Raw genomic sequence first — 19009 nt, forward strand, 5'->3', positions numbered from 1 at the left:
CTCTAGCCAGGGTGCACTTCCTATAACAAATTATTGTTGATTGATGTGGTAATGAATAGTTTAAGCATTGAATTACCTAGTTTAAAATGTGAAGTTGACTTTTCAACCTACTTATTTTCCCCATTCATGATGATTCTGTAGAAATGTTTTCTTCTATTAAATAGATGTTTCTATTCTTACATAGTTTACTGGTCAGAAACTGAGGTTAGAGAATTAAATAACATTGTACATATGTTTGAAAGCCAGCCTGAAGGAAGCGAACACCATGTGAAAGTATATTTGTTAACATATTATTGAGAGTGCAACAATATTTTCTAAGGGCCATTGTATTCGTGTGAGAAGATGAGAAGTGATCCTCTTCCCAGGAGAGCATCGAACGATAATTGGCTGACAGGAGATGAGTAGAGAAACATGTTGCAAAGTCAAGAAATGTGAAGTCTATAACAGTGCGTGTTTCTAGAGTAGGTTTCTTCATTCACTTTTACCCACTTCCATTCCACACTCTTTCCCACCCAGACCAAGATCTTTTTGCATTGAGACTCTACAGAGGTTCTTGAACTACTCTTTTTGATTTCAAATCTATTGATTTTCAGTCCAAAACTATTGAGCAATAAAATACAAAGACAAAAAAAAATGGACCATGGCAGGTGGACATAGTAAATTAATGAGGAAGTTGCAGTAAGGTAGAATGTCCAATTTAGTTGTCCTCAGCTTGCTGTATGGTTGGAAAATCGTTATTATAGGCATGTACAAAGGCCTGTTCATATATAACATTGGTATAGATAAGACATTTAAAAAAGGTAATCTGAAATGAAAATTGAAAGAGGATAGATATGTAGATGAGGTTCGAAAGTGAGAAGGTTCGATATCTTGCTTCTCTCTACTAAGACTAGATTGGAGATCTATACGTCCTAATAAAGTAAGCATCTAAAGACTTCCAGATAGGTCTGTGTTGGGGTTTCTTTCCATGGAGAATGCTGAATAGCAATGTTGTCTGCACCACTGGTGTAACTCTCAGTTCAGCAAGGCTGTAAATGATGCTTTGTGTGTCTTTCCAGTTAGAGGTGATTGTTTTAAATGCAGTTAGTAAGAGATTGAGTAAAAAACTATCTTTAGGGTTTTGAATATCTGGATCAAGGAAGCCGTTGGTAAGATATGCAAATTCCCTCTTTGGGTGTATGTTAAAAAGTTTGGAAATGGACAGGCGGGTGGGAACAGGGTCAAGATCAATGGGTGTTGACGCGCAATGGTTTATACAGTTGTATTGCTGTTTGTTTAAGTTTCTCGATTTGTATAGCAGCCACTTCTGGTGAGAATGCTGGAACTGTTACTGTCTTTCATATTGGAAATGTATATCTTCATGTCTCCGGATTACGCCGGTTTATAAAACTCAATAAAATCTGTTTTGAAAAAAACCCAAAAAAGTTTGGAAATGACGGAGAAGACATTGTCCCAAAATGTTCCTACCAATTTTCAGTGGAAGCATAGGTGAGCGACGTCTCAGAGTTCTTTCTTACAATTGTAGCATGTGAGGCTATCTAAGATGTTCATATTACGTAGGCAAGATGGAGTCCAATAGGCTTTGTGGTGTAGCCAGAAATTGGTCTGGGATAATACTTGAAAGATTTTATGTGAAGTTACTGACTTCCATATGTTTTTCCACTCAGTCTCAGTTGTGGGGTAAGAACAATTAGTGTTCCAATCTTCCATTATTTTCCTGTTTACACTCGATATTTTAGGTTGTAATAATTTATAGAATTTGGAGACATGATGGAACATTTTGTGTAGATTACTGATGAGTGATGGAAGGGACGGGTTCTTGTTGTTTAATTTGAATTTGGTGATGGATGTTTTTAAGTTTGAGGAAGCTCTAGAATTCCTGGTTCTTTAAGTGGTGATGTGTTTGCAGGTTGGAAAATGTATTGTAAAGGTAGTAGAGCCTAGTTTAGGAAGATAGATGCCTTTGGATACCTAGGTGTCCCAATATAGTGTTTGACCTTCATATGTGATTTTCGAGTTTTGCTAGAGAGAGGCTAGATTAGAAAAATTAATCTCTAAAGGTGAATTCTTGTCAACAGTTAGTAGGGCATTCCTGGTGTTTTTGCATAGATATTTAAAAGCAGTGAAATATTTACTGTTGACAGTGAGGAGCGTTATAGCATTTAGCGTGTTTAAGATGGCTTTTTCAACTTCTAGGGTTGTGCGTCAGAGGAGGAACTCAACATCATTATGAAATCCGAGATTGATGGTAGCCAGCGACTTTTGTCCCCAAGCTTGGAACCTAAGTTGGACACATCCTCTGGCTTAGGGGTCTGTCTATTTTATTTTTGGGCAATGGATTATTGTTTTTGGACTCTTTATGGTCTATGGACTTTTTTCTTTCTCCTTTGTATATAGACTGCTTCCATTGATGTTTCCTGACATGTTTTTTATGATTTGCCCAATCTTCTCCAAGTGAGCATTTCCCCCCTGAATTCTAATTAAGACTACATTTCGTTCCTTGTGGGCCCTTACCAAGGACAATACTTCTTTACACCACTGTGAGAAAGTGGGTTGGTGGTTGAGGGGCGTGAAACCTTACTTCGGCAGCAACCACAATCCTTGTCAGGGTGTGACACAAGCAAACCCCAAATTAAGCTGTGCTCAACCCTCTGGTAGCGTGGCACAGAGAGGCCAGGCTTAACTTAGATGCAATGTGTAAAGTATTTATGCAGCGCTTCAAACCGTAATAAAGTGGAAGGACAACACAAGAAAAGTCCCACACTAATTTAGAAAAACAGAGCAAAAGGACAAAAACCCAATTAGTGGAACCGTAGATATGCAATGTTAAAGATTTAAGTTAAAATAGTGCTAAAAAGCCCAAAGCGCCACTCACGGCTATCTGGTTGTGTGAGCCTGGGAGTAAGTCACCAGCTCAGACCAACCTCAATTGAGCGTGGGTCGTATACAGGAGTCCAGGATAGCCCCGCTGAAAAGTTACCCTCTCAGTCCAGCACAAAGAGTCCTGTTTGTGGGGTAGGGGTCCGTGATGAGCAGAGAAACATCTCAAACCATTGTCAATGTAGCACAAAGAGCAGGCCTGGGGTTTTGGATGGTCGTCACTGTAGTGCGAAGATCCTGTTGTTGTCATTAAGGGGCATGCCAGAACTTTGCAGTGGCGCTCCCAGCGAGTGGTCAATGCTGTTGCTTGAAGGGTCAGGCTGACGGAACTTTGGCGGGATGTGCGAATGGCAAGGTTTTCAGCGACAACAGAACTATTTGCAGTCGCAAAGAGCCCAAAAGCTTCAATTCAGCATATCCAGGCCCACACCAAGGGTCCAAGACTTGGGGGGGCACCACTTGGGGTTTAGCGGCTGGCTCCAGCTGTATCTGGGGGCTGGTTTAGGTGGTTGTGAGGCTGTTGGGTCTCTGTGGCTCTGAACAGGAGGCAAGCAGGCCAGCCCTTGGAGTCACTCTGGGAGTCCTGGGTTCAGGTCCAATCCTTCTGACTCTGGCAGCAGGGGAGCAATCCAGCAAAGTAGCAGTTCAGCAAGGCATTAGTTCAGTAGTCCAGAAGGGTGGCAGCCCTTTCAGCAGCACAGCAGTGCTTTTTTTCTGGCAGAGTCTCCACGAGTCCAGAAGTGTACTGAAGAGTTTGTGTCTGAGGTCCAATATTTATATCAGCTGCCTCCTTTGAAGTGGCAGAAGCTTTGGAAGTTTTTCTTTGAAATGCACATGTTTTCGGCCTCCCCTGCCCTGGCTCCAGACTAACTGCAAAGGCTATTCAGCCCTTTGTGTGGATGCAGGACACACCTATTCAATCCTGCTAGTGATGGCCCATCCAGGCTAGGCCTGGGTGGTAAATTCCGCTCCGCTCGCTGAATTCGCGGAATTTGAGTAATTTCGCGTTCCACGAAGAATGCGGAATTACCCAAAATTCCGCGATCTTTTGCTTGATCGCGCTTTCAAAATGCGTGTTCGTGAGACATTTCTCCCCGAGCACGCAAACAGCATTCGCGAACAGGAAAAAAGCATCGCGAACGGGTGAAACAAGCAATTCCGCATGTTCGCGGAACTTTTGGTTGCGCGCGGAGATTTTTTTACCGTTTCGTGGTGCTTTGCGTAGCGCGATTACACAAATTCCGCCCACCCCTAATCCAAAAAGAACTGTTGATGGACAGAATGCAGAACAATGTCATACTTTCACCCCAGTACAGAGATCTGGGCCTAAATCCATCGTTTTTTTGCTCACCATGCCATTCCAGTTTGGACCCAGCCATGTGCAAATCAGTCTTGACCCTGTGCCCTATGGCAACAGTCCAGCCCGAACTGCCCGGCCAGGATCTCCCTGGACTAGAAACAAGCATCCTAGGACCGGTTTTGGGGTTTGACCCCTGTTCTGAATTCCGTCCATCAATTGTGTGTCTTTTGCTTTCTCGCCCAAAGTGCGCCAGGTATGCCCAGACGTGGGTCCTGGGCTCACTGTGCCACTGGAATCAAGCTATCCTGGCTGAAAAGGGGTGGAACCCCGAAACCGGTCCTAGGATGCTTGTGTCTGGTCCAGGGAGCACCTGGCTTGGCAGTTCTGGCTGGACTGTTCCCATGAAGCACAGGGTCAAGACTGATTTGCATATGGCCAAGTCTAAACTGTGGTGGCATGGTGAGCAAAAGAATGATGGATTTAACCCGGATCTCTTGACTGGGGTGAATGTTCTACATTCCGTCCATCAATTGTGTGTCTTTTGCTTTCTCGCCCAAAGTGCGCCAGGTATGCCCAGACGTGGGTCCCTTGCTCACTTTGCCACTGGATTCAAGCTAGCCTGGCTGATGAGGGGCGTTACCCCGAAACCGGTCCCAGGATGCTTGTTTCTGGTCCAGGGAAGACTTGGCTTGGCAGTTCAGGCTAGACTGTTCCCATGAGGCACAGGGTCAAGACTGATGTGCATATAGCTGGGTCTGACCTGGGGTGGCAAAATGAGCTAAAGAACAATGATGATTCAACCCAGATCTGTGACTGGGGGTGAGTGTCTGAAAAGTTTCAGTGCTCTGTCCATCATCTCCTTGTGTTTGCTTTGGTCACCCTAATTTGGCAGGGTATGCCCAGATGTGGGTCCCTTGCTCACTTTGGCACTGGATTCAAGATAGCCTGGCTGATGAGGGGTGTTACCCCGAAACCGGTCCCAGGATGCTTGTTTCTGGTCCAGGGAAGACCTGGCTTGGCAGTACATGCTGGACTGTGCCCATGAGGCACAGAGTCAAGACTGATTTGCATATAGCTGGGTCTGAACTGGGGTGGCAAAATGAGCTAAAGAACAATGTTGATTCAACCCAGATTTGTGACTGGGGGTGAGTGTCTGAAAAGTTTCAGCGCTCCTTCCATCATCTCCTTGTGTTTGCTTTGTTCGCCCTAAGTTGGCAGGGTATGTCCAGAAGTGGTAAGCTAGCCTGGCTGATGAGAGGTGTTACCCCGAAACCCGTCCCAGGATGCTTGTTTCCGGTCCAGGGAAGACCTGGCTCGGTAGTTCGGGCTGGACTGTTCCCATGAGGCACAGGGTCAAGACTGATTTGCATATAGCTGGGTGTGTACTGGGGTGGGGAAGTAAGCTAAAGTACGATGATAGGTTCAACCCAGATCTGTGACTGGGGGTGAGTGTTTGAAAACTTTCAGCGCTCCGTCCATCATCTCAGTGTGTTTGCTTTGTATGGCCTAGACTGTGACATACTACACATTGTCTGGTCCTGGCTTACGCTCAAGAATTTTGGGGATGGGGTCAATCGACTTATACGAGACACTATTGGGTACATTGCTTCTCTCCAAGCTCCGCTGGCGATCCTTCATGACACCCGAGGATTCCCGACTCTTACTTCGCACAAATTCTGCTGGTTTGCCTCCATTTTGTCGACAGCTAAACTATGCATACTTAATCTGTGATCTACACCCAATGTCCCGACTCAGGAACACTGGCTGGAGAGTGTTGTGCTCGCTACTGCACATGGATGTCTGATCTATTGACTGAACGATCAGGAACACATATTTAATGACATATAGGGCTTTCTTATTCATGAAAGAGCATGACAGCCCTATTTCCAGACTTCCGAATTTTTCTTGGTTTCAGGCTGTTATTGCTTTCTCTTGGTTCCCTTTCTGCTATCGAAACGCCATTCACTCTCTCAGACTTGTTAATGAGATGTCTGTAGACTTAGTTTAGTATTGGAGAAGGGGACTCCATTGGCTTGTCATTTACCCATACAAAAGGCGACATCCTTCTACGTATTTTTGCATATTGGTCTTAGACCTACAGTGTAGCATTATGTCAGGTATACTCTGGATCCTAATGACTTTGTTCCGTTTGGCTCTTCTGTACTCATTCCCTCTGATATAATTCGTTATAAATCTTTCATGCTCTGCCCTTCATCAGGGGGTCATTCCCTGATGAAGGGCAGAGCCCGAAATGCATTGGGGTACCTATATAACCAGAGTACCATCATAACTGTCATGCTTATATGAGAAGAATCATATGAATTATGCAGTTGATGAAACAATAAATGCAATATACATGAAGAATGAATCAGATTGAATAATCATTTAAGTGGATGAAAATGATTTGGGAAGCGACAAATGTTGTCAGGAGTGCTATTTGAGTTCGTTCTTTTCTTACTGGAGGATGCTTTCATTAAATGTGTACTATTACACCTCACGGGTCAGGAGATGATACTCATCAGCACCCAAGAAAGGTGTAAAGTGATGCCTGAAGAATTTCATTTTTTTTAAACCGGGAGTGCGACCGCAACCCACCCATTTCAAGAGTCTGTGTATGAAACAGTGTTGCTAAATCTGTTCTGGTGTGTGGTTACAGGTCATTGGATCAAAGGGTCACAGAATGTTTTTCAACAGTATTAGTATACTATTCTTGTTGATGGTGGTAAGCATGTTGCGAGCTTTGATATTCTACCTACGTGCATCACAGGTTGGAAGGCTCACAGAATGCTTTTTAATGGTAGGTGCATGACTGTAATTGTCAATTCATGCTATGGTTGAAGGGCCCACTTTCTGTGGAAGGAACTTTCGATATGGGTGTGTTTCGTGTTCGCTGTATGGCCGTACAACCTGGGTTGGAGGATTCAGGAAATGCTTTTCAAGCTCATGCGAACAGTTGTTCATTCATGTTATCTGACATTAGCGATTGTCCAAGACAAAGGTATAGAACTATTCCTTCTATTATGGGATAGAACTGCCTCAATATCAGAAGGCCTTGAACTGTTTGTAAGTGTGAAATCATGTGCAAAAAGACATATTGTGATCACAAACTGAGTGTACATGGGAGTGACTGTGGGGTCTTGGCTCTCGGCATTGTGCTTGGGCTTAAAGGTTCATTTATATTTACTTTTATTTCTCCGCATGGTGTAGAACATGCCATGAAGTCATCTAATTGATGTACTTTAATTTTTATCAAGAAGTCAATGCCTTTTTATTAAAATGAAAAAAGGGCACTACATTATATCAGGATTATTATTATCCCTAACAGGGCATGTAAATTCATAAGTGCTTGGTAATCATATATGATCTGCAAGATAGATCTGGCTTACATTGTAGGAATATATGGTACAAAATATGGTATATTATAACGTTCAGTAATTTAATTTTGTCACTTTTTGAAATGAATCATGGGGACGCCTTCCAGGGGACTCCAGGTCCCATAACCAGCTGCGCCAGGAGGTGCTGACTCGGAGTAGACAGGGGGAGGAGCCCATTACCCCCACAAGCGCTATTAAGCGACACCATCTCGCCCGCTGCACTGGACGATTTCCAGTGGACTCCAGGTCCCATAACCAGCCGCTCCAGGAGGTGTAACTCGTAGCAGAAAGGGGGGGCATTACCCCCACAAGTGCTATTAAGCACCAGGAAGAGGCAGGATAGGGCCACCCCCTTGACCCCTTGCTTTGAAAATTGAGGCTTCGCTGAGCTTCGAGGTTTTAAGGTACTGTGGTTTTTGATATATATTCCCTCCACTTTCCTTCACCTTCAACCTCCTTTTTCGCCATACTTACTATGTAGAAACGTAAAGCAGATTCTACTCATGTGACAACAATTGATAGCCTTTTGGCCTGGGCCTAGGGGGTCATTTTCCAAGGAGATCAAACTGGCGGAGTGGCAGCTTCCCTTTTTGCCGACAAATTAGATACATCTCATCCCTGAGTTCCAGCATCTTTCTCACAGGTGGCCCCTGAAAACAAGCATTGGCATAGCCACTAGGTCTCACCTTTGGGACCTTATAAGTGTTCAGCCATGCAACAGTTGATGTTGTTGCACCAAGGATATTGTGCTGCATAACTAAATACTTATAAGGTCCCAAAAGCGAGACATGTTGGCTATGCCAATGCTTGTTTTAAATGTTTCTGTGGTTGATTCAGTGAAGACCCTTATTTTGTTTTGCAAAAGAAGCGTTTTCTTTTATTTTTTAGTTTATTAGTACCACAGACTGCCCTATGTATGCTGCTTCCCACTGGCGCCGCACATTCCTAAATCGGTGCTTTCAAAGACACGTTGTGTTTTTTTTCTTCTGCTTCTTTGTGTGCAGCCAGCCGGCTTGCCCACAGCCTGTCGTGCCCAGGCACGGAAAGCAGAGAAGTGTCGAACCGCGCTAATTACAGTCACTGCAGCTGGTTTCAAAGCACTTCTAACAGTTTGCGCGTGCTGCCTACTTGAAAGCATCAAATGTGCACTAGTTGTGAAACAGAACACCTGCTTGTTGTTTAACATGTGTTTCTGCCAACGATTGTTTTTGTCAAAGCACCTTGATGCAGACCAGCCCTGTTTACATTACCGCTCTCCCCCCAAAGGATTAACAGTGTTCTCTCAATAAATTTGCAGCCTATTCTCCTCTTAGAGGCGGCTGATTCCGAGGGTGGTGTGAACAAGGCAACAAGTGCCTGCTAATCACTTAAACACACATAATTAAGTGACAGTCTGGTGCACTGGAGTCTTTTTAGCACTGACTGGCAGCCCTGGGTAACAATGGCGGAGGCAAGATGCTCTTATCATCCGCACTTGAAGTAACAAGCATTGGCCGCGCGACGCGGGAAGCTTGTAGTAATGTTTAAAAAAAACACGCTGGTGATGCACGCGCAGCAGCACGTGAAAGTGATCGCGCTGGAAGGGAGGCAGATGGCGGCCGCGCGTGTGAACGCAAGCGCTATGCCACCAAAAGCCTGTGGCAGCACTTTGGAACCCCGTACATTAAATGTCTCGCAGAGCAGCGAATGCGCTGGCTCAGCGAGACCTAAAAAGAGACAATGCCCTGTCGGAGGAATTTCCTGGTGTGGTTGTCGCTTACAGTAAGAAAGTGGGAGAGGAAGAGTCTAATTGGGGGTGTCCCTATGCCTAAACGGAGAAAGAAAACTCAAAAGCCTAAGAAAGGGGTTGCAAACAGTTTTGTGACTACTGATCAGTTTAGTTTACTATGACCACTGCGTCTATTGTTCCCAACCCTATGATGCTCTTGGGTAGAGCTCTTTCGGATATCTTAAGGGCGAGGTTTTCTAATTTTCGTGATGCCATGTTGCAACCAATTTATGATTGTCTCACCACTATAGAGGAATCCCTGTATTAGGACTAAAGGGGGCACCACAGGCCCCTCAGGACAGTTAACATGTAATGATGCAACCCTGCCCCTCATACTCCGCAACTTTCTTCCCAACCTTATTAAACTATTTTTCAGGCACCAAATTGGGGAGGGGGAGGTCAAATATAAATAGACTTGAGCCACGGCCATCTGTGCTACAGCCCAGTACGGACAGACCGAAGGACTCTTGTAACGTGGTTTCCCACCATGCAAGTAATGGCCTGCAACAGGCCCATATTAACCCTGTTCCCGTGATCCATCCCCCCCCAGAATCATGTGGTTGTGCTGATTTGTACCTGGTTTGGCCCCCGCAGCACTAAAGTCTATGTCTGATTTGAAAAACAAGATGACCCACTGGCTTCATTCAAACGTAAAGTGTGGTACTAATTTGTTTAAAGTGATCTTGTTTGTAAGGAGGGTAGGTGAAGCCGGCCCTCAGCCTAAGAAGTACCCCTGGGATTGTATTATTGTAAACTTTTCTCACCCTAAAGTTGCAGGAGGAATCTTTGCTCAAGCAGGACAAGGTAATATGCGGGCCGGGGCAATAAGGATATCACCTCTGGGTTTCTTTTATAAGCATTTGGATCCAACCAATTTTGGCAGTGAAATCCTGAACACCTGTTTTTAGCCCTACCTCTATACGGATCAAATCTTAGCTAGGAATAGATTCTTGTCTCTGTCTAGCATCGAGGACAATGACCGACATAAGGTTACGGGTCCACTGATTCTTCTCCTTCTGAGACTCCTAGTTTGTGCTCTTTAAACCGCCCCAACAAACAAGGTACTTTGACTAGGCAGTGCTGTACAGCCCAACAAGCCAACCTCCCTGATGTCTCCCTGAGCCTCATACATGGCTAACTAGCTCTACTGAAGCTACTCATAAAGTGGACAACAGAGCTAAGCCATTTTGGCTTTCCCTGGGGTCTTTGAAACTGTTATGGTGGAACGTTTCTGGTTTGGCCTCTAAAGTGTTAATAGACGACTGGTGCAAGATTGTTAACAATTACGACATCATACTTCTGCAAGAGACTTGGGCCACAGGTGATGTCCCTTTTGATGGATATATGTGTTATAACTTTCATGCTTGTCCTTTGCATTCTGGATGAGCCAAGGGGGTCCTGGCTTCTTGGTTTAGGGTCGGCAATGGCAGTAGCATTAAACAGTTGTCTCTGTTGGGGGGAAATATACAGGCTTTTGATATTAAGTGGGGCCCCAACTTTGGTGTGGTAATACTACATTTTTATAATAATGACTTCTCAGCCAGAATAACTCGATTCTCTTCCAGCTTTTTGATTTTGTGGACACAGTCGTAAATAGGAACACATACTCAGGTTCACTTCCCAATTTGATTTTGGCTGGGTACTTTAATGCAAAGTTAGGGGCTGGCTCTTTCTTGTCTTCATCAACCTATTTACTTTACTCATCGGATGACGTCTTGGAGATAAATTCAGATTCTAGAGGGGGTCTTTTACCCACTTTCTTGGCATCTCACGCCTTGGAGAGTATGGTCACCAATTTCCCGCTAGGTCAGGCTCTGACATTTACTGGTAGGGGCTGCCATTAATTAAGTTTTTATTTCCAGAAACGTACAACCACTGGTTAATGTAGGGGAGTTTTCCTCCTGTATACTGTGACCATAATCCCATATCGCTCCCACTGAACATCCCGGGGATAGATATGAAGGGGAGTAGTGGATGGAGACAGCCCATTATCACTAAGACGCAGGCATAGATTGGTCTTGGGAACTGCCAATATTGAGGGTATTTTGAGGAAATCTATAGAGGGCTGTTGGGGGCTGATTAACACCTGTTTAGGTAAAGAAGTTGGTCCCGAAGCCAGGGTATCCGGCTTCACAGATTTAAATTCTTCTATCAAGGAACTGCTATTGAAGCCTGGTGGAAAAAATATGAAGGGGAGTAATTCCTGGTTTGATACGACTTGTAGGTAAGCCGACAAGAGGCTCGGCAGGGCACTTAAACATTCCCCCAGGGATCAGGAAGGAATAAGAACCCGAAGAGGGATTATACTCGGGCACTCAGGAAGAGCAAGGCTGACGAGAAAGAAAGGAAATGGGCAGCGTGGTGTATTCTTGCCAAGTAAAAGCCTCACAGGGTTTTTGGAGGGGTATAAGTGCCGGTCTCTAACTAGGTTCAGCTTTTAATAAAGTTTCCTTCCATATAGCCCCAAAGGAATGGGTGCGTCATTTTAGCATGGTCTACCACACAAACGAAATTACCCAATAAAGGGGCCCTGTTCATTGTAAACTGCCCTTGGCAGTCCATTTAAAAACACCACAACCCTGATGGAATACTCCTGGACACATATATGGCAAAGCCAGAGCTATGGTCCCCTTTGTGTACTAATGTTATCAATTCAGCATGTAAGGTAGGACTTCCAAATTCATGGCGCTCTTCTATTATAGTGGCAGTTTTTAAAAAGGGTAACGCGCAGGACCCAAAATGCTATTGCCACTTCTCGTTGATTGGATTCTACCTTTAAAATCATTGGGAGAGTAGTTTTAGACAGGCTGTTTCTGTGGCCCATGGAAAAGAATATCCTCTTTCAAGTCCAATATGGTTTTAAAAAAGACTCCGGAACAAGACAACAGGGGCTAAATCTACATCTCCTGATTTCCAAGTGTATGTTTGCTAAATCCAGCCCCATTTATTTAGCACTCATGAATCTTTCATGTACATTTGATTGCATAAATAGACCCATGCTGTGGGCCTGGAGGAAGATTTGGTCATTTGTTTGCGGTGCTCATACATGGATTTGACTGCATATGTGAAGTACATTGATGGTGGGGAGTGCACTGCCCCTTTTTCTCTCAAACGCGGGGTACGGCAGGGTTGTGTGGTGGCACCATTCTTGTTTTTACTTTATAAAAATGATGTGGAAGCAGCTTTAACAAAAACAGGGGGGAGATGTCCCCATGGTTAGGAAGAAAGGTATCCCTGGGCTTGTATATGCAGACAATGCTGTGCTGCTCGATAGAAGTGCCAAAGGGTTTAAAGATCTTGATTTCTTCCTTTGTGCTTTTCATGAAGGACTTGGGGCTGGGAACCAACTTAACTAAAACCTTTACTATGTTTGTGGCCCAAAAATGCTAAAATTCTCATCCACATTGGGGGTAGGGCTATTGAGAGAATGACCCAGGTTCCATACCTTGGTATAATGTATGACAATGCTTGCACATGGGCTCCATATGTCAATGATGGAAAGAATCGTTTTTTGCGTGGAACTGGCACAATCTTCTCCCTCACTTCATCAATTGGCAATTGCCTATTCTCCCCCTGCCTTAAAGTATACAGGAGGAAATGTCAGCCCATACTTACTTATGGTGCAAGGGTTTGAGGATATTGTGGTGCTAGTAATGCCCAACTGGAAGAAAATAGGGTGTGTCTCCGCCTTTTGGTAATCTCAGTTACCACTTTGCATTTTACCATACATCAAGAAGTGGATCTGGACTGCATTGAGGATCAGATAAATCTTGCACCCCTTTTGTTGTGGTGTTCTATGTGGTACAAGGAGAAAGTTACCCTGAATAGAGAAATTATTTTGAACTGCTTATCATGTGACCATCGGAACAGGATACCCTGGCTTTAATACATTCGGGAGATAGCTTTGTTCCTATGATGCCTGTACTTCTATGAGAAACTGCCCAGACATTTGCGAAAAAGATAGAGGTTGGATCAGGAAGTGTTTTCTTTCCTTCAGAAGGGCGCAGACGGGGGGAACAGAACTATTACAACTATCAGGGATAACCTTGGGGGTGGCACCCTACCTGACTCTGGAATGAGCGATTTGTGAATGTGCACTACTGTCACGATTTCGGCTTGGTTTGATCAGGTAATCACTTTGCTTCTCACAAGGCCAATTTGCTATTTCTGATATTTGTATATGCACATGAGATGTCACCACAGACTCTGCTATACTTTGTCTTTTTTGTGTGGATTTTATTGTCCCTTAACTAAACTGTACTGGTTACAAGTTTTCAGGAAACATAATTTTAATAAGTGCAGAGTATAATTTTTATATCTGATGCAACCAGGATTCCTTGACCTCTGTATAGCAGTGGGCTCTTTTTTTGGAAAATGCACTATCCCTGCACTACTCATTGATGTTTTAATGATTGCTTTGTGTTTTTATTGCTATTTTCATACTGAATATTTGCTTATGTCCTTGTTGGTGCTTTTAATTATATTTTGGACATTGATGACATCTAACCTTGTGCACAGCATCTGTGAAAGAATATGCTGGTGCATACAGTGGATTTCAAATTTTCCTGGGAACATAGCGGACCCTTGAAAACTGCTGTTTTGTCACAGGTTTTGGTTTGTTTTGGGTTCATTGGCTTGTCTCAGCTAAGTTTTGGGCTCACAGTTTTACTGGGTGAGTATATATCTTAATTTTTGATGATCTGAGGGTGGAGGTTGATGGCAGACGTGCCTCAATGTTGGTCCTTCTGTTGCCCTGTATGCCTTTCTTAACCGTATTTGGCACCATAAACTATAACATTGTATTTAAGGACCTTTATGCCATCAGGATTGGAGGTTCTTTTCGTGCCTAGTTCTAGGGATTTTTTGCGTTGATTTCCTTCTCTTATTTAAAATTTCCATAGCAAAAATGTAGTTCCCCAGGCTCCTCTTCTTTCATTAGGACTATTCAGTGTTTAAGCCACTTACCAAGCTTGTTTAGCTTCATTGCTATCATTTTTACATGTGTATCGATGATAATCAGACACTCTTCAACTTTTAGGGACTGAAAGCTGATGGCGGGTACGTTTCATGGTCCTGGAAAAAACACAGAACTCTTGGGATTACTCTCTCTGGACATCCAACTGTGGCAATTGTTCTGTGTCTGGGTCAACAGTGCAGGGAAAAGGTTTTAAGACAGACATGTCTGTCTCTTGTCCCCTGATCAATGAAATGGACTCTTACACTTTTATCATCGCAAAGTCTAGAGCATCATTCCTCCTTGTTTTATGTTGAAGGGCCGAAAAGCAGCTTTCAGAGCTGTAAATGGCTGAGCCATAGCAACATCTCTTATTTGGTCCTAAAAATGTGTTACACAGAAACTTCAAACCCCTCTGCTGTTGTCTTTCCACTGGCTTCTGATCTCTGAGTGAATACAATGTAAGGGCCTAAGCATTACATTGTGCCTTGCAATGGTCTGCCCTTCATTCTTGAAATATAATCTCAAGCTTTATGTGCTGATTTATGCTTGTGATTCTCAACAGATACTGCCACTGCCACTCCCCATTTTGGGAAACTGGCTTGGTTGATTACCTTGTTATCTCTTTTCCCTGACTCGACTCCAGTTCTCCTCTGGCCTCATTGCTGAATCCAATCAGCTTGCCAATAGCAATCATTTCCACTCTTATTATGAGATAATCTCCTATTCTGAAATTCGTCTGGATCTCCCATGGATCCATGGTACTAGACTGTGACACTAATATGCAACTTAATAGTATCTGCCAAAAACTTTCTAGGGAAGACTCTATTCCTTTCTAGAGCAATCTTGTGATTGTAATAATGCAAATCCTCTGTTCTATTGTGACTTGGGTGTGGTAAATTGTCCTCACCATGTCTTCAAGGAGAAGCCTCATTCACCTAGAAGAGGAGCTGTGGAGACATTAGTGACTAGAGTAGTGGGCAGATGGTCTACGTCTTCATCTTGTAGGACACATTTCCTGTATGTGGATCTTTGTTCAGACCCTCCTGGTGTCCAACATGGCTGTATCATCCCAGGGTTTAGAGTCTCCAATGATGCATCATTATGCATTGCAAATCAACTGTGTGTTGAGGCTGGCATTTCCTCTGCAGTTATAGTAAATTAATACACGTGAATATGATTGTTAGAACCCAGGTAACTTATGTTGTATGTTATGTTATGTTAGACCCACTGTGCTTGTTGTATCTGCTGGAGCCTCTAGAAATGGCAAGGTATCCATGTGAGAATATGAGTGCATGCAGGACTTGCCATGCTGCTCCAGCCAGAACATGGTTGTAATGCACTGTTAGTTTCTCCCAGATCGAATAATTATAGTGTGCATAAATGCTTCATGTTGGTTGACCGGAAGTAGCATTTTCAGGGAAGTGATAAGGGATGTGAAGAGATGTTGCAAGTTGTTGATATCCCTGGCCAGTCGGATAGTCTTTAAACCTTTGAGTTTGCTGAAGTCATCAAGCACTGGCCTTTGCTCAAACTTGCTTTCTGGAGAGCTCTTCTCCTTCTCCTCATGTCCGTTGTGAACAGCTGTACAAGTTGCATTTGCATGTTAAGAAGGGTAAGCTGTTCTCACGGGTTATCACCTTTGGTGTCAACCATCATATTTTCCTAGATTGGTAGTCTGTAAATGTTTGTAACAAACACTACACCTTGTGTTACAATTAGAAGACCATTACTCCCTCCAGCATAATTACTATCCCTGTTCAACCATCCACACTACTCTTGACTCATCTGTGAACATGCACGTTGCGTTGGTTTACCCTGGACTGTTTGTTCTGACCTTATTAATAGCTTCTGTCATAAACATATGTTCCCTCCACACAGTTAGCTCACTGTGATGGTTTTTGTCCTAGGTTATTTTCTTCAATATTTTTTTATTTAGCCAAGTTTATAAAAATATGTCTTGCTTCCTAGATATATCCCTTCTGTGAAAGAAACAATGGAGCACTCTAAATGTGTTGAAGTATGTAGGTTTTTATGTGTGGGATAATGTATCCCTAACCATATTCAAAGGCGTGGGAATCTGAGATGACTGGCTATATCCTTATGATATACCCAGTTGAGGGTATGTTATTCCATACACTTTGGGCCCCACCATCCGCGCCTATTGTTCTTCTGCAAAGGCGACTGGCCAGGATTGCATGGCCTCCATTTAAGCGAGACTGCAATGGGGGATTGCCAGTGGAAATGTGCATGGCTTCTCTATTCTATAAGGCTGTGGCAGGGGAAATTCCCAGTGCCATCATGCCTGGCATCACCATCGAGGCGCTAAAGGGAGATTCTCAGCACTGCTATGGCAAGGGTTTCCCTGTTATTCCCTGTTGATCTATTTCATGAAACATCAGTGGATGAAACAGTCAACCAATTGCTCAAGATCATAATAATGTCCCAGTGGACTCATGATCACATAGTCCATATTGTATATTTGGTAAAGTTCATTTGACCAAGGTTTCTTCTTTTACTTTTACTACAAGAGAAAATAAAAAAGTAAAACGGAAGAAAAAAAGAAAAAGTGGAGATATCAATTAAAACCCTTAAAACTGTTAGGCAAAGTCGAAAACAGAACAGCAATATGTAAACAAAGTACATATTCTCAAGATCAGCCAGGTAATTCCTCTCCGTTACTGAATCCATGGAGTTCATATGCTTCTTAATCAACAGTGTACCATGATTCTAGCGTCTGTATATCTCCACTTCTGTCACATTCTCTCAGATATTTAGAAATTCTATCAATGCCAAAATATCTAGCTTTCATCCAATCTGATTCATGTAGCATGATTCTAGCGTCTGTGTATCTCCACTTCTGTCACATTCTCTCAGATATTTAGAAATTCTATCAATGCCAAAATAGCTAGCTTTCATCCAATCTGATTCATTACATATTTCAAAATGCCCTGCTCCTGGGCATTTGAAATCATTTTTAGTAATGCCTCTGAGGTGTTACATTTCTTGGCAATAAAAACAGCACTCCCAACATATTTCTTGCTAAAGGGAAAAGGCATAATATAAATTGTGTAGTCAGACACAAAGCAATACAATCTGTGTATTCGAATTGGCAAGTTATGGGTTTCATAAGTTCACATTTCCCTCTGACGGTCTAGTATTTTTTAAATGTAAGGTGTTTTTAAAAAATGTTAGAGGTTTTCAGTACAAACTAGGGTTTACTTACCTTCTTTTTGATCAAGTGTGCTTGTTCTTAAAATGTAGTGATCGTACTAACAGTGTTGGTAATTGATTATGTGGAATCCACAACCTTCTGTACTGCTGTTTGTGATTTAAAGAGGAGATCATACTAGAAATACTATTCACTTTTTCTACTGCTTTGTTTAATATGTCCTTCAGTAACCGGTCACTTTAAATCTTTTCTTGTTTTAAGAAAATGGGACCCTGTGCTGAATTTCTCTTGGAATGGATCAGTTCAACATAAAGTATATGCTACTTATGTACTTATGGATGACAACTCTGTGCATGAAGCCTGCCGCAGGCTTTTTGTACAGTGAAGTATCCAAGCGATCCATTGAACTTTCAATGTTACATCCAGAAAATCTATGCTTTGTTGGCTACAATGCATGCAGAGTTTAATGTTTAGCGAGTTATTATTCATTTAATTGGCAGAATTCCTGTAGTTTATTAGTAAAACCATTCCATATCAAAAACAGAACGTCAGTATAACTCAACCAAAGGGAAACACTGGGTACCTGCTCCTCCCACCCGCCCATTAGCACATTTTCATAGTTGGGGGGCAGCAGGTACCCATGGCTGGGTTTATATAGATCACTTTGAAACAGAAACACACTTTCATTCAGACACATCTTAATCATATCGATTTAGCATTCTGATGTGTTTGTGTTTCTCTTAAATAGTGTCCAAATGCTCTCATCCATCACATGATGAATTCTACTGTGTGGTGCATTAACATCTAGGCATGCCATAATATATTCAGTTTCAAATTGTATGTAATATATTGTGATCATAAAATCTTTGCTCTCCATGAGGTATTTGGTGATGGTCTCAACCAATTGCAATATTATATGGTCAATATTCCTATGGCCATAGGTAAAAGGTAGAATGTTGGAATTCACTGATTCTTTGTTTTCAGGTACATATTCTCCTCAGGTTTTAACAATCCTATGTCTTTCATTGCTGTCAGTTTCTCAAGATAGGTATGAATAAACTCTTTATGATACTGCTTATCAATTTTGGTTTAATATTCAACATCAAACAATTGTTTAATCGCCTCATCTATATATTTTGCTCTTTACCAAAGTACAAAACAACAATTGACAGACAGAATGCTGAGCAATGTTAAACATTCACCCAGTACAGAGATCTGGGCCTAAATCCATTGGTTTTTTGCTCTCCATGCCATTCCAGTTTAAACCCAGCCATATGCAAATCAGTCTTGACCCTTCTTCCCATGGGAACATTCCGGCCCGAATTGCCAGGCCAGGTGTGTGAAGAGTTTGTAATGTTGAAGGTTCTGCAGGGAAGGTGTGATAATGGGCTTGTATCGCTTTCTTTAACCTCTGGAATAGGAATATGAATAATGGCGTTTTATTCTGTATGTAACTTAGATCACTGTCGGATAAAAAGACGCTGTCAGGAAACAGATCTTGAATTTTAACTATCCCTACCAGATGCAAAACATGCATAGAACCCACCTCATGTGTCACTAA

The sequence above is a fragment of the Triturus cristatus genome, chromosome 2_2, assembly GCF_964204655.1.
Source record: "Triturus cristatus chromosome 2_2, aTriCri1.1, whole genome shotgun sequence".
In the NCBI taxonomy this organism is placed as follows: domain Eukaryota; kingdom Metazoa; phylum Chordata; class Amphibia; order Caudata; family Salamandridae; genus Triturus; species Triturus cristatus.